Consider the following 13,791-nt stretch of genomic DNA (forward strand, 5'->3'; position numbering starts at 1 on the left):
AAAGTGTCACATCAGTCACACAGTACACAATTAAATACTAAAGCGCCTGCAAAGCCTAACCCCAAGTAGAAAATGAGAAAGGGACCAACTGCAAAAGCAACAATATTATGCACTTATACCAGCTCTGAATGGGGTTCTGTGAGATCATTAGAACCAGAAATGTATACAAACTTGTGGAAAATAATGAATATTTGTTGCAAAAACCTTAGTCTTGAACATGGACTAAAAGTTTTGAATGTGAGGGTCGGTGGTCTTGAGGATAGATTAAGTGACATTTGAATTATAGAAATGGATAATGCTGTTGGTCATAAGACTAAGTCGTATAAAAAATATATTGCAGGGGCGTGTCCGAGCTGTGACTTGGAGAGGTCGCATTTCTCTCTGGCTCCGTCTGAACTTTATATAATCCGCCGATTATAAGAGGACTTTAACAGCTATCGTATAGAAATTTACCCACTATTCAACTGCATAGCTCAGCTGTGCATAGTTCGCTAAAACCCTAGCTGTATTTTTGAAGACTGAAGCCAGAGATCGGATAAGGAAAGTCTGCAGCGGCGGCAACATTGCAGGCAGCGCACCCCCCTCGGCTTGCCGAGGCTTCTAGCCCTAATTGAACAACTGACATCAATAAAGCTAGGTCACTGTGCCTGCATTTTCCTTCCCGACATTGCGGAAAGAAGCATAGTGGACAAAGGGAAGATCTGCACAATTCACCCTACGCCACGCTTCACTATGGCTGTCGACGGCGACATGGCAACTCAAGATCGCTTTATCTCCTCACTAGAGAGGTTGGAGAGAATCATGGAGAGACTTATTGAGAAAGCACCTTATGACTTCTTACTAAACAAGATCTACAGTCCCAATGTACCCTGTACTCAAAGTGACAGAGTTCTCATTCCTGATGCGCAAAATGGCTCCAACACTGCAGCATTAGGAATACCGAATGCAGAAAAATCTTCTTTGCTATGGCAAGCCTTATCTTACCAGGAGGCAAGTGACTGTTAAAGATGGCACTTTAAAAGAAATAACGGAGATGGCTTTCATGCACTCAGATAAACGTCAAGGCTCACTGGTCGCTAGTCAAATAAAGGTACCAGATGGGGCCCTGTATGGGTCTCAACTTGCGGCCCAGTTTCATGCGCTGGTCGGACCTACCGGGAAGCTTGGAGGGGGCACCGGGAGGGATGTGACTGCTGAACTGCATCATAGCAAAGCGCAGGACACGATTGCGGAGCATAGTTCCAGATGTAACATTCCCTATTGCGAACATGCTGTCCAGGAGCCTGCAACCAAAATAAGGGTAACAAAACCAGACTAACAAGTGGGAACACTAATCTATCATCCATGGCACAAGCAGACCTCCGAATTAAAAAGACTCTTAGCCATTGCAAAGACTAATGCCTGTCGAAAGCCTGGAGACTGATAACTAAATAATCCGGCTATAGTCATATGAAGCACGCCGGTTCCACTTAGATATATATGTTTACCTTTGAAATAGTCTATTGGTTATATTGAGTCCTACAGTTAATGTTGTTATTAGTTTATAAAGTTGGTATCTGCAGTTACTCATGCTTATAAGGTGACCGTCAGTTCCGGTAAGGGAAATGTTTTAAATTACCCTGTTATGCATAAAATGTTTGTGTGGTCGAAGGTTGATACTCTCTACTGTCTTATAAAAGCACTGGTCGCAAGGTTAAAACTTTTCTCTCCACATTTCATGATCGATGTACCGTAGCATATAAGCTAGATTGTATGGTATATCTTATATACAACTTCTACCACGTGGCCAGCGGCCGGGACCCAAGATGGGTAGAACAGTTTGTATTTTATTTCTGTTTATCTGTTTAACAGTCTTGGCTTTTTGCTAACTCTCAGGATATGTAAAATCTTATATCCAAAATATGATTTCCTAAATGTGTTAAAATTGTCTGGTACATGAGAGAGACTATGAGAACACTGATGTTGTTGGAGTGTATATACTTATTAGTATCCGGGGTCTGCCATAACCTCCCCAATCTCTTGCTATTGCTCCGGAACTTTTCTGGCACCTGTGTAGGGTTATCATCAACATATGTGGGTAGTGAAGACTGTTGTTCAATACAAATAACTTATGGATCCTAGTTACCACCTTGTCTTCCTAGCAATCAACAGAATGATGGATTTTCAAACATTCCCAGCAACATGGTTAATACCCCTTGCAAATATTTTTAACCTAACCTATGCTAAGCATAAAGTGACACATATCAGTGACCTGGCCCTAATTTTAATGTCTGTGAAAGTGAGTTCAATTTGGGCCTTTGTTTCCTTTCCCCCCTACCCCCCTTCTATATCATACAGGCAGACCCCATATATGCCCAAAATGGTTTATCACTTAATCAATTAATGACCTATGGGAGGTCTTCATAAATAAAATTTAGGTAATATGAGACATACACTGATGTGCTAAAGTTGTAACATTCATTGCATTTTAAAAGTTTTATATGCACAATGTAGTGAACCAATATGTTGTAACACTATAATGTCTTACTCTTAATGCAAAAACTATATGCTCAAGTTATTATGTGTATGTGCTTTAAATATCAATAAAGCTCTTTTGAAAATTAAAAACAATAATAAAAACAAACAAAAAAAAATATATTGCAGACCCATAACAGTACCTTATATTAAAGGACCACTCAATGCAGTAGAATTGCGCAATTAACAAGTGCATAATAAAAAGACAATGCAATAGCACTTACTCTGAATTTCAAATAAGCAGTATATATTTTTTCTGACAAATTTATTTTTTCTCCCAATTTCCGGCCCCCCGTGTCATGCGACAGCCAACAGCCAATCACAAACTAGTATACATATACCCTGTGAGCTTGTGCACATGCTCATTAGGATCTTGTTCCCCAGAAAGTGTGAATATAAAAAGACTGTGCAAAATTTGATAATGGAAGTAAATTGGAAAGTGTCTTAAAACTACCGCTTTTTATTTTGACTTGAGTGTCGCCTTCTGACCTCTCCTCTTACCAGAATAGATAACAAACAATGAAGGTGTTTGTCTGCAATCCTTAATTGCTTGTAAATAGAACTTTAAAGCACGAACCACATCAAGATTGTGTAACAGACGTTCCTTCTTCGAAGAAGGATTAGAGCACAGAGAAGGAACAACAATTTCCTGGTTAATATTCTTATTAGACACAACCTTAGGAAGAAAACCGGGTTTGGTACGCAAAACTACCTTATCTGCATGGAAAACCAGGTAAGGTGAATCACACTGTAAAGCAGATAACTCTGAAACTCTTCGAGCAGAAGAGATAGCTACCAAAAACAAAACTTTCCAAGAGAAAAACTTAATATCTATGGAATGTAAAGGTTCCAACGGAACCCCTTGCAGAACTGAAAGAACTAAATTCAGACTCCATGGCGGAGCCACAGGTCTATAAACAGGCTTGATTCTGACTAAAGCCTGACTAAACGCTTGAACGTCTGGTACCTCTGCCAGACATTTGTGTAAAAGAATAGAAAAAGCAGATATCTGTCCTTTTAAGGAACTAGCTGATAATCCTTTCTCCAATCCTTCTTGGAGAAAGGACAATATCCTGGGAATCCTAATCTTACTCTATGAGTAACCCTTGGATTCAGCCCAAAAAAGATATTTTCGCCAAATCTTATGGTAGATTTTCCTGGTGACAGGCTTTCTAGCCTGAATCAGGGTATCAATAAACCACGCTTTGATAGAATTAGACGTTCAATCTCCAAGCAGTCAGTCGCAGAGAAATTAGATTTGGATGCTTGAAAGGACCTTGTATTAGAAGGTCCTGCCTCATTGGTAATGTCCATGGTGGGACATATGACATGTCCACTAAGTCTGCATACCAGGTCCTGCGTGGCCACACAGATGCTATCAGAATCACTGAAGCCCTCTCCTGCTTGATTCTGGTAACCAGACGAGGGAGGAGAGGAAACGGTGGAAAAACATAGGCCAGATTGAAGGACCAAGGCGCTGCTAGAGCATCTATCAGCACCGCCTGGGGATCCCGGGACCTGGACCCGTAAAGAGGAAGTTTGGTGTTCTGACGGGACGCGATCAGATCCAATTCTGGAGTGCCCCATAGCTGAGTCAGCTGGGCAAATACCTCCGGGTGGAGTTCCCACTCCCCCGGGTGAAAAGTCTGACGACTTAGAAAATCCGCCTCCCAGTTGTCTACTCCTGGGATGTGAATTGCTGAGAGATGGCAGGAGTGATCCTCCGCCCACCTGAATATTTTGGTTACTTCCGTCATTGCTAGGGAACTCCATGTTCCCCCTTGATGATTGACGTAAGCTACAGTTGTGATGTTGTCCGACTGAAATCTGATGAATTTGGCCACAGCTAGCTGAGGCCATGCCTGAAGCGCGTTGAATATCGCCCTCAGTTCCAGAATGTTTATCGGGAGAAGAGCTTCTTCCAGAGACCATAAGCCCTGAGCTTTCAGGGAGTCCCAGACTGCACCCCAGCCCAACAGACTGGCGTCGGTCGTTACGATGATCCACTCTAGTCCGCGGAAACACATTCCCTGAGACAGGTGATCCTGAGACAACCACCAGAGAAGAGAATCTCTTGTCCCCTGGTCCAGCTGTATTTGAGGAGACAAATCTGCATAATCCCCGTTCCACTGTTTGAGCATGCATAGTTGCAGTGGTCTGAGGTATATCTGTGCAAAAGGGACTATGTCCATTGCCGCTACCATTAGTCCGATTGTCTCCATGCACTGAGCTACAGATGGCCGAGGAATGGAATGAAGGGCTCGGCAAGTGATGAAGAGTTTTAACTTTCTGACCTCCGTCAGAAATATTATCATTTCTACCGAGTCTATCAGAGTTCCTAGGAAGGAAACTCTTGTGAGGGGGGAGAGAGAACTCTTTTTGATGTTCACCTTCCACCCGTGAGACCTCAGAAAGGCCAATACAATTTCCGTGTGAGACTTGGCTCTTTGGAAAGTCGACGCCTGAATTAAGATGTCATCTAGATAAGGCGCCACTGCTATGCCCCGAGGTCTTAGAACCGCCAGGAGGGACCCTAGCACCTTTGTGAAAATTCTGGGAGCAGTGGCCAACTCGAAAGGAAGATCTTTGTGGATAGGAATGTGCAGAAACGCATCCTTTAAATCCATGGTGGTCATATATTGACCCTCCTGGATCATTGGTAAGATTGTCCGAATGGTCTCCATCTTGAATGATGGGACTCTGAGGAATTTGTTTAGAATTTTGAGATCCAGGATTTCTGAAAGTTCCTTCTTTCTTGGGAACCACAAACAGGTTTGAGTAAAAACCCAGCCCCTGTTACGCAATTGGAACTGAGCGGATCACTCCCATTGTATGTAGGTCTTCTACAGAGCGTAAGAATGCCTCTTTCTTTGTCTGGTCTGTAGACAGATGAGAAATGTGGAGCCTTCCCCTTGGAGGGGAGTCCTTGAATTCTAGAAGATATCCCTGGGATACAATCTCTAAGGCCAAGGGATCGTGTACATCTCTTGCCCAGGCCTGAGCGAAGAGAGAGAATCTTCCCCCTACTAGATCCGGTCCCGGATCTGGGGCTACCCCTTCATGCTGTCTTGGAGGCAGCTGCAGGCTTCTTGGCCTGTTTACCCTTGTTCCAGCCCTGATAAGATTTCCAGGCTGACCTGGGTTGGGAAGCGGTACCCTCTTGCTTTGCAGAAGGGGAGGATGAAGCAAGACCGCTCCTGAAATTCCGAAAGGAACGAAAATTATCTTGTTTGTTCTTTATCTTGAAGGTCTGAAATAATCTCTTTCAATTCAGGCCCGAAGAGGGTCTTTCCTTTGAAAGGGATGTTCAAAAGTTTGGATTTTGACGACACATCGGCCGACAAGGACTTTAGCCATAGCGCCCTGTGCGCTAAAATGGCGTAACCTGAATTCTTTGCCGCTAACTTAGCTAATGATACAAAAAGAAAGGGTGCCTCCTAGTGTAGCCAATTTATGTAGGGATAGATAGAATCAGATATAGATTTTATACTCACATATAGTGAAGGCAAAGATAATGCCAAGGTAAGCAGTCTGGAAACTCAGCAGTGTCCCAGTTGACTGTGCACCAAATGCAAGGGCAGCTCCTCTTAACAGGTTCTTGTAACAATCGGAAAAAATGGAAGGGTATACAGAGGGCGACTCCAAGTGCAGATTAGTTAGTAAAGTATATACCCATCAACTTATCCCTTCAGAGAGATACTCACACAGTAAAAAGCACACTGTAGTGCAAATGCAACAAGCTGGGTATATTACAGTGGCGCAGCGCACATACCACTCCGGCAAGCAATAGTTCAGAGGTATTTTGATGTTCAAAAGAGAAGATAGGAGACTTCAGAATTATATAAAAATACTTTATGTAAAAATGAATCAATGAACAAGTAAAAACAATCAGTAAAACACGCTACGCGTTTCTCAGAGCTGACCACTCAGGTAAGTAACTATTGCTTGCCGGAGTGGTATGTGCGCTGGGCCACTATAATATACCCAGCTTGTTGCATTAGCACTACAGTGTGCTTTTTACTGTGTGAGTATCTCTCTGAAGGGATAAGTTGGTGGGTATATACTTTACTAACTAATCTGCACTAGGAGTCGCCCTCTGTATACCCTTCCGCTAATTTAGCTAGTTGTAAAGCGGCATCTGTGATAAAAGAATTAGCCAGCTTAAGAGCCTTAATTCTGTCCATAATATCCTCATATGAGGTCTCCATCTGGAGTGCTTCTTAAAGCGCCTCAAACCAGAAAGCAGCTGCAGTAGTTGCAGGAACAATGCACGCAATGGGTTGGAGAAGAAAACCTTGTTGAACAAAAATTTTCTTAAGTAAACCCTCTAATTTTTTTATCCATAGGGTCTTTGAAAGCACGACTTTCTTCAATTGGTATGGTTGTGCGTTTAGCAAGTGAAGAAATGGCCCCCTCCACCTTAGGGACCGTCTGTCACGAGTACCGCATGGGGTCAGATATGGGGAACATTTTCTTAAAAACAGGAGGGGAAACGAAGGGAATATCTGGTCTATCCCACTCCCTAGTAACAATATCCGCAATACTCTTAGGGACGGGGAACACATCAGTGTAAACAGGAACTTCTAGGTACTTGTCCATTTTACACAATTTCTCTGGAACCACCATAGGGTCGCAGTCATCCAAAGTAACTAATACCTCCCTGAGCAATAAGCGGAGGTGTTCTAGTTTAAATTTAAAAGCCGACATATCTGAATCTGTCTGAGGAGAAACCTTTCCTGAATCGGAAATTTCTCCCTCAGACAGCACATCAATCACCCCAACTTCAGAGCATTGTGAGGGTATATCGGATACGGCTACTAAAGCGTCAGAATGCTCAGTATCTGTTCTTAAAACAGAGCTATCACGCTTTGCAGGTAACTTGGGCAGTTGAGATAAGAACTCTGAGAGGGTATTATTCATAACTGCTGCCAAGTCTTGCAAGGTAAAAGAGGTAGACGCACTAGAGGTGCTAGGCGTCTCTTGAGCGGGCGTAACTGGTTGTGACACTTGGGGAGAGGTTGACGGCCTAACCTCGTTACCTTCTGTCTGAGAATCATCTTGGACCACATTTTTGCAACAATATGTTCTTTAAAGTGTATAGACATATCAGTACAAGTGGGACACATTCTGAGAGGGGGTTCCACCATGGCTTCTAAACAAATTGAACAAGGATTTTCCTTGGTGTCAGACATGTTTAACAGACTAGTAGTAAAACAAGCAGGCTTGGAAATCACTTTAATCAAGTAAAAACACACTTTGAAAAAAACGTTACTGTGCCTTTAAGAGATAAAAAAAAGGCACACAATTTTGCAAAACAGTGAAAAAATGCAGCAAACTTTTCGAAATTTTTACAGTATGTACCTAAAGCATTAGTAAGATTGCACCACTAGCAATAAAAAATGATTAACCCCCTAATGCCCAAACCGGATCGGCAGAAAGCCAAAAAAACGGTTAAAAAACGTTCAGCACCTTGCCACAGCTCTGCTGTGGCCCTACCTGCCCTTAGGAACCAGATTTGTGGGGAAAAAGCTTCTTATAGGCCCTAAAACTGCAGCCGGACCCTCCATGTGAAACAGCCTGAACTTCTAGTCAAATATAACTGCGCATCTGAGGCGGGAAATTACGGCGCTTGTGAGGCCTAAAGAAACACTCCCGAGTGTTTTAATAATAGCCATGTGGGTAACAACCCCTGAAAGAAACCCAAAGGAACCTTCAAAGTGTCTCAAAAAAAACAGAATTTATGTTTACCTGATAAATTTCTTTCTCCAACGGTGTGTCCGGTCCACGGCGTCATCCTTACTTGTGGGATATTCTCTTCCCCAACAGGAAATGGCAAAGAGCCCAGCAAAGCTGGTCACATGATCCCTCCTAGGCTCCGCCTACCCCAGTCATTCGACCGACGTTAAGGAGGAATAGTTGCATAGGAGAAACCATATGGTACCGAGGTGACTGTAGTTAAAGAAAAAAAAATTATCAGACCTGATTAAAAAACCAGGGCGGGCCGTGGACCGGACACACCGTTGGAGAAAGAAATTTATCAGGTAAACATAAATTCTGTTTTCTCCAACATAGGTGTGTCCGGTCCACGGCGTCATCCTTACTTGTGGGAACCAATACCAAAGCTTTAGGACACGGATGAAGGGAGGGAGCAAATCAGGTCACCTAAATGGAAGGCACCACGGCTTGCAAAACCTTTCTCCCAAAAATAGCCTCAGAAGAAGCAAAAGTATCAAACTTGTAAAATTTGGTAAAAGTGTGCAGTGAAGACCAAGTCGCTGCCCTACATATCTGATCAACAGAAGCCTCGTTCTTGAAGGCCCATGTGGAAGCCACAGCCCTAGTGGAATGAGCTGTGATTCTTTCGGGAGGCTGCCGTCCGGCAGTCTCGTAAGCCAATCTGATGATGCTTTTAATCCAAAAAGAGAGAGAGGTAGAAGTTGCTTTTTGACCTCTCCTTTTACCTGAATAAACAACAAACAAGGAAGATGTTTGTCTAAAATCCTTTGTAGCATCTAAATAGAATTTTAGAGCGCGAACAACATCCAAATTGTGCAACAAACGTTCCTTCTTTGAAACTGGTTTCGGACACAGAGAAGGTACGATAATCTCCTGGTTAATGTTTTTGTTAGAAACAACTTTTGGAAGAAAACCAGGTTTAGTACGTAAAACCACCTTATCTGCATGGAACACCAGATAAGGAGGAGAACACTGCAGAGCAGATAATTCTGAAACTCTTCTAGCAGAAGAAATTGCAACTAAAAACAAAACTTTCCAAGATAATAACTTAATATCAAACGGAATGTAAGGGTTCAAACGGAACCCCCTGAAGAACTGAAAGAACTAAATTGAGACTCCAAGGAGGAGTCAAAGGTTTGTAAACAGGCTTGATTCTAACCAGAGCCTGAACAAAGGCTTGAACATCTGGCACAGCTGCCAGCTTTTTGTGAAGTAACACCGACAAGGCAGAAATCTGTCCCTTCAGGGAACTTGCAGATAATCCTTTTTCCAATCCTTCTTGAAGGAAGGATAGAATCCTAGGAATCTTAACCTTGTCCCAAGGGAATCCTTTAGATTCACACCAACAGATATATTTTTTCCAAATTTTGTGGTAAATCTTTCTAGTTACAGGCTTTCTGGCCTGAACAAGAGTATCGATAACAGAATCTGAGAATCCTCGCTTCGATAAAATCAAGCGTTCAATCTCCAAGCAGTCAGCTGGAGTGAAACCAGATTCGGATGTTCGAACGGACCCTGAACAAGAAGGTCTCGTCTCAAAGGTAGCTTCCAAGGTGGAGCCGATGACATATTCACCAGATCTGCATACCAAGTCCTGCGTGGCCACGCAGGAGCTATCAAGATCACCGACGCCCTCTCCTGATTGATCCTGGCTACCAGCCTGGGGATGAGAGGAAATGGCGGGAACACATAAGCTAGTTTGAAGGTCCAAGGTGCTACTAGTGCATCCACTAGAGCCGCCTTGGGATCCCTGGATCTGGCCCCGTAGCAAGGAACTTTGAAGTTCTGACGAGAGGCCATCAGATCCATGTCTGGAATGCCCCACAGGTGAGTGACTTGGGCAAAGATTTCCGGATGGAGTTCCCACTCCCCCGGATGCAATGTCTGACGACTCAGAAAATCCGCTTCCCAATTTTCCACTCCTGGGATGTGGATAGCAGACAGGTGGCAGGAGTGAGACTCCGCCCATAGAATGATTTTGGTCACTTCTTCCATCGCTAGGGAACTCCTTGTTCCCCCCTGATGGTTGATGTACGCAACAGTTGTCATGTTGTCTGATTGAAACCGTATGAACTTGGTCCTCGCTAGCTGAGGCCAAGCCTTGAGAGCATTGAATATCGCTCTCAGTTCCAGAATATTTATCGGTAGAAGAGATTCTTCCCGAGACCAAAGACCCTGAGCTTTCAGGGATCCCCAGACCGCGCCCCAGCCCATCAGACTGGCGTCGGTCGTGACAATGACCCACTCTGGTCTGCGGAATGTCATCCCTTGTGACAGGTTGTCCAGGGACAGCCACCAACGGAGTGAGTCTCTGGTCCTCTGATTTACTTGTATCTTCGGAGACAAGTCTGTATAGTCCCCATTCCACTGACTGAGCATGCACAGTTGTAATGGTCTTAGATGAATGCGCGCAAAAGGAACTATGTCCATTGCCGCTACCATCAACCCTATCACTTCCATGCACTGAGCTATGGAAGGAAGAGGAACGGAATGAAGTATCCGACAAGAGTCTAGAAGTTTTGTTTTTCTGACCTCTGTCAGAAAAATCCTCATTTCTAAGGAGTCTATAATTGTTCCCAAGAAGGGAACCCTTGTTGACGGGGATAGAGAACTCTTTTCCACGTTCACTTTCCATCCGTGAGATCTGAGAAAGGCCAGGACGATGTCCGTGTGAGCCTTTGCTTGAGGAAGGGACGACGCTTGAATCAGAATGTCGTCCAAGTAAGGTACTACCGCAACGCCCCTTGGTCGTAGCACAGCTAGAAGGGACCCTAGTACCTTTGTGAAAATCCTTGGAGCAGTGGCTAATCCGAAAGGAAGCGCCACGAACTGGTAATGTTTGTCCAGGAATGCGAACCTTAGGAACCGATGATGTTCCTTGTGGATAGGAATATGTAGATACGCATCCTTTAAATCCACCGTGGTCATGAATTGACCTTCCTGGATGGAAGAATAGTTCGAATGGTTTCCATCTTGAACGATGGAACCTTGAGAAACTTGTTTAAGATCTTGAGATCTAAGATTGGTCTGAACGTTCCCTCTTTTTTGGGAACTATGAACAGATTGGAGTAGAACCCCATCCCTTGTTCTCTTAATGGAACTGGATGAATCACTCCCATTTTTAACAGGTCTTCTACACAATGTAAGAACGCCTGTCTTTTTATGTGGTCTGAAGACAACTGAGACCTGTGGAACCTCCCCCTTGGGGGAAGTCCCTTGAATTCCAGAAGATAACCTTGGGAGACTATTTCTAGCGCCCAAGGATCCAGAACATCTCTTGCCCAAGCCTGAGCGAAGAGAGAGAGTCTGCCCCCCACCAGATCCGGTCCCGGATCGGGGGCCAACATTTCATGCTGTCTTGGTAGCAGTGGCAGGTTTCTTGGCCTGCTTTCCCTTGTTCCAGCCTTGCATTGGTCTCCAAGCTGGCTTGGCTTGAGAAGTATTACCCTCTTGCTTAGAGGACGTAGCACTTTGGGCTGGTCCGTTTTTACGAAAGGGACGAAAATTAGGTCTATTTTTTGCCTTGAAAGGCCGATCCTGAGGAAGGGCGTGGCCCTTACCCCCAGTGATATCAGAGATAATCTCTTTCAAGTCAGGGCCAAACAGCGTTTTCCCCTTGAAAGGAATGTTTAGTAGCTTGTTCTTGGAAGACGCATCAGCCGACCAAGATTTCAACCAAAGCGCTCTGCGCGCCACAATAGCAAACCCAGAATTCTTAGCCGCTAACCTAGCCAATTGCAAAGTGGCGTCTAGGGTGAAAGAATTAGCCAATTTGAGAGCATTGATTCTGTCCATAATCTCCTCATAAGGAGGAGAATCACTATCGAGCGTCTTTATCAGCTCATCGAACCAGAAACATGCGGCTGTAGCGACAGGGACAATGCATGAAATTGGTTGTAGAAGGTAACCCTGCTGAACAAACATCTTTTTAAGCAAACCTTCTAATTTTTTATCCATAGGATCTTTGAAAGCACAACTATCCTCTATGGGTATAGTGGTGCGTTTGTTTAAAGTGGAAACCGCTCCCTCGACCTTGGGGACTGTCTGCCATAAGTCCTTTCTGGGGTCGACCATAGGAAACAATTTTTTAAATATGGGGGGAGGGACGAAAGGAATACCGGGCCTTTCCCATTCTTTATTAACAATGTCCGCCACCCGCTTGGGTATAGGAAAAGCTTCTGGGAGCCCCGGCACCTCTAGGAACTTGTCCATTTTACATAGTTTCTCTGGGATGACCAACTTTTCACAATCATCCAGAGTGGATAATACCTCCTTAAGCAGAATGCGGAGATGTTCCAACTTAAATTTAAATGCAATCACATCAGGTTCAGCCTGTTGAGAAATGTTCCCTGAATCAGTAATTTCTCCCTCAGACAAAACCTCCCTGGCCCCATCAGACTGGGTTAGGGGCCCTTCAGAGATATTAATATCAGCGTCGTCATGCTCTTCAGTATCTAAAACAGAGCAGCCACGCTTACGCTGACAAGGGTTCATTTTGGCTAAAATGTTTTTGACAGAATTATCCATTACAGCCGTTAATTGTTGCATAGTAAGGAGTATTGGCGCGCTAGATGTACTAGGGGCCTCCTGAGTGGGCAAGACTCGTGTAGACGAAGGAGGGAATGATGCAGTACCATGCTTACTCCCCTCACTTGAGGAATCATCTTGGGCATCATTGTCATTATCACATAAATCACATTTATTTAAATGAATAGGAATTCTGGCTTCCCCACATTCAGAACACAGTCTATCTGGTAGTTCAGACATGTTAAACAGGCATAAACTTGATAACAAAGTACAAAAACGTTTTAAAATAAAACCGTTACTGTCACTTTAAATTTTAAACTGAACACACTTTATTACTGCAATTGCGAAAAAACATGAAGGAATTGTTCAAAATTCACCAAATTTTCACCACAGTGTCTTAAAGCCTTAAAAATATTGCACACCAAATTTGGAAGCTTTAACCCTTAAAATAACGGAACCGGAGCCGTTTTAAACTTTAACCCCTTTACAGTCCCTGGTATCTGCTTTGCTGAGACCCAACCAAGCCCAAAGGGGAATACGATACCAAATGACGCCTTCAGAAAGTCTTTTCTAGGTATCAGAGCTCCTCTCACATGCGACTGCATGCCATGCCTCTCAAAAACAAGTGCGCCACACCGGCGCGAAAATGAGGCTCTGCTTAAGCTTTGGGAAAGCCCCTAAGGAATAAGGTGTCTAATACAGTGCCTGCCGATATTATTATATCAAAATACCCAGATAAAATGATTCCTCAAGGCTAAATATGTGTTAATAATGAATCGATTTAGCCCAGAAACAGTCTACAGTCTTAATAAGCCCTTGTGAAGCCCTTATTTATGATCGTAATAAACATGGCTTACCGGATCCCATAGGGAAAATGACAGCTTCCAGCATTACATCGTCTTGTTAGAATGTGTCATACCTCAAGCAGCAAGAGACTGCACACTGTTCCCCCAACTGAAGTTAATTGCTCTCAACAGTCCTGTGTGGAACAGCCATGGATTTTAGTTACGGTTG

General features: G+C 43.8%; 1 protein-coding gene across 1 annotated transcript in view; it reads right to left on the reverse strand.

Moving 5' to 3' along the window:
- ARMH3 (armadillo like helical domain containing 3) overlaps window positions 1-13,791 on the reverse strand; it is a 561,581-nt gene that overhangs the window by 260,727 nt on the left and 287,063 nt on the right. The gene's annotated exons all lie outside the window — the stretch shown is intronic.

The sequence above is a fragment of the Bombina bombina genome, chromosome 9, assembly GCF_027579735.1.
Source record: "Bombina bombina isolate aBomBom1 chromosome 9, aBomBom1.pri, whole genome shotgun sequence".
Lineage (NCBI taxonomy): Eukaryota > Metazoa > Chordata > Amphibia > Anura > Bombinatoridae > Bombina > Bombina bombina.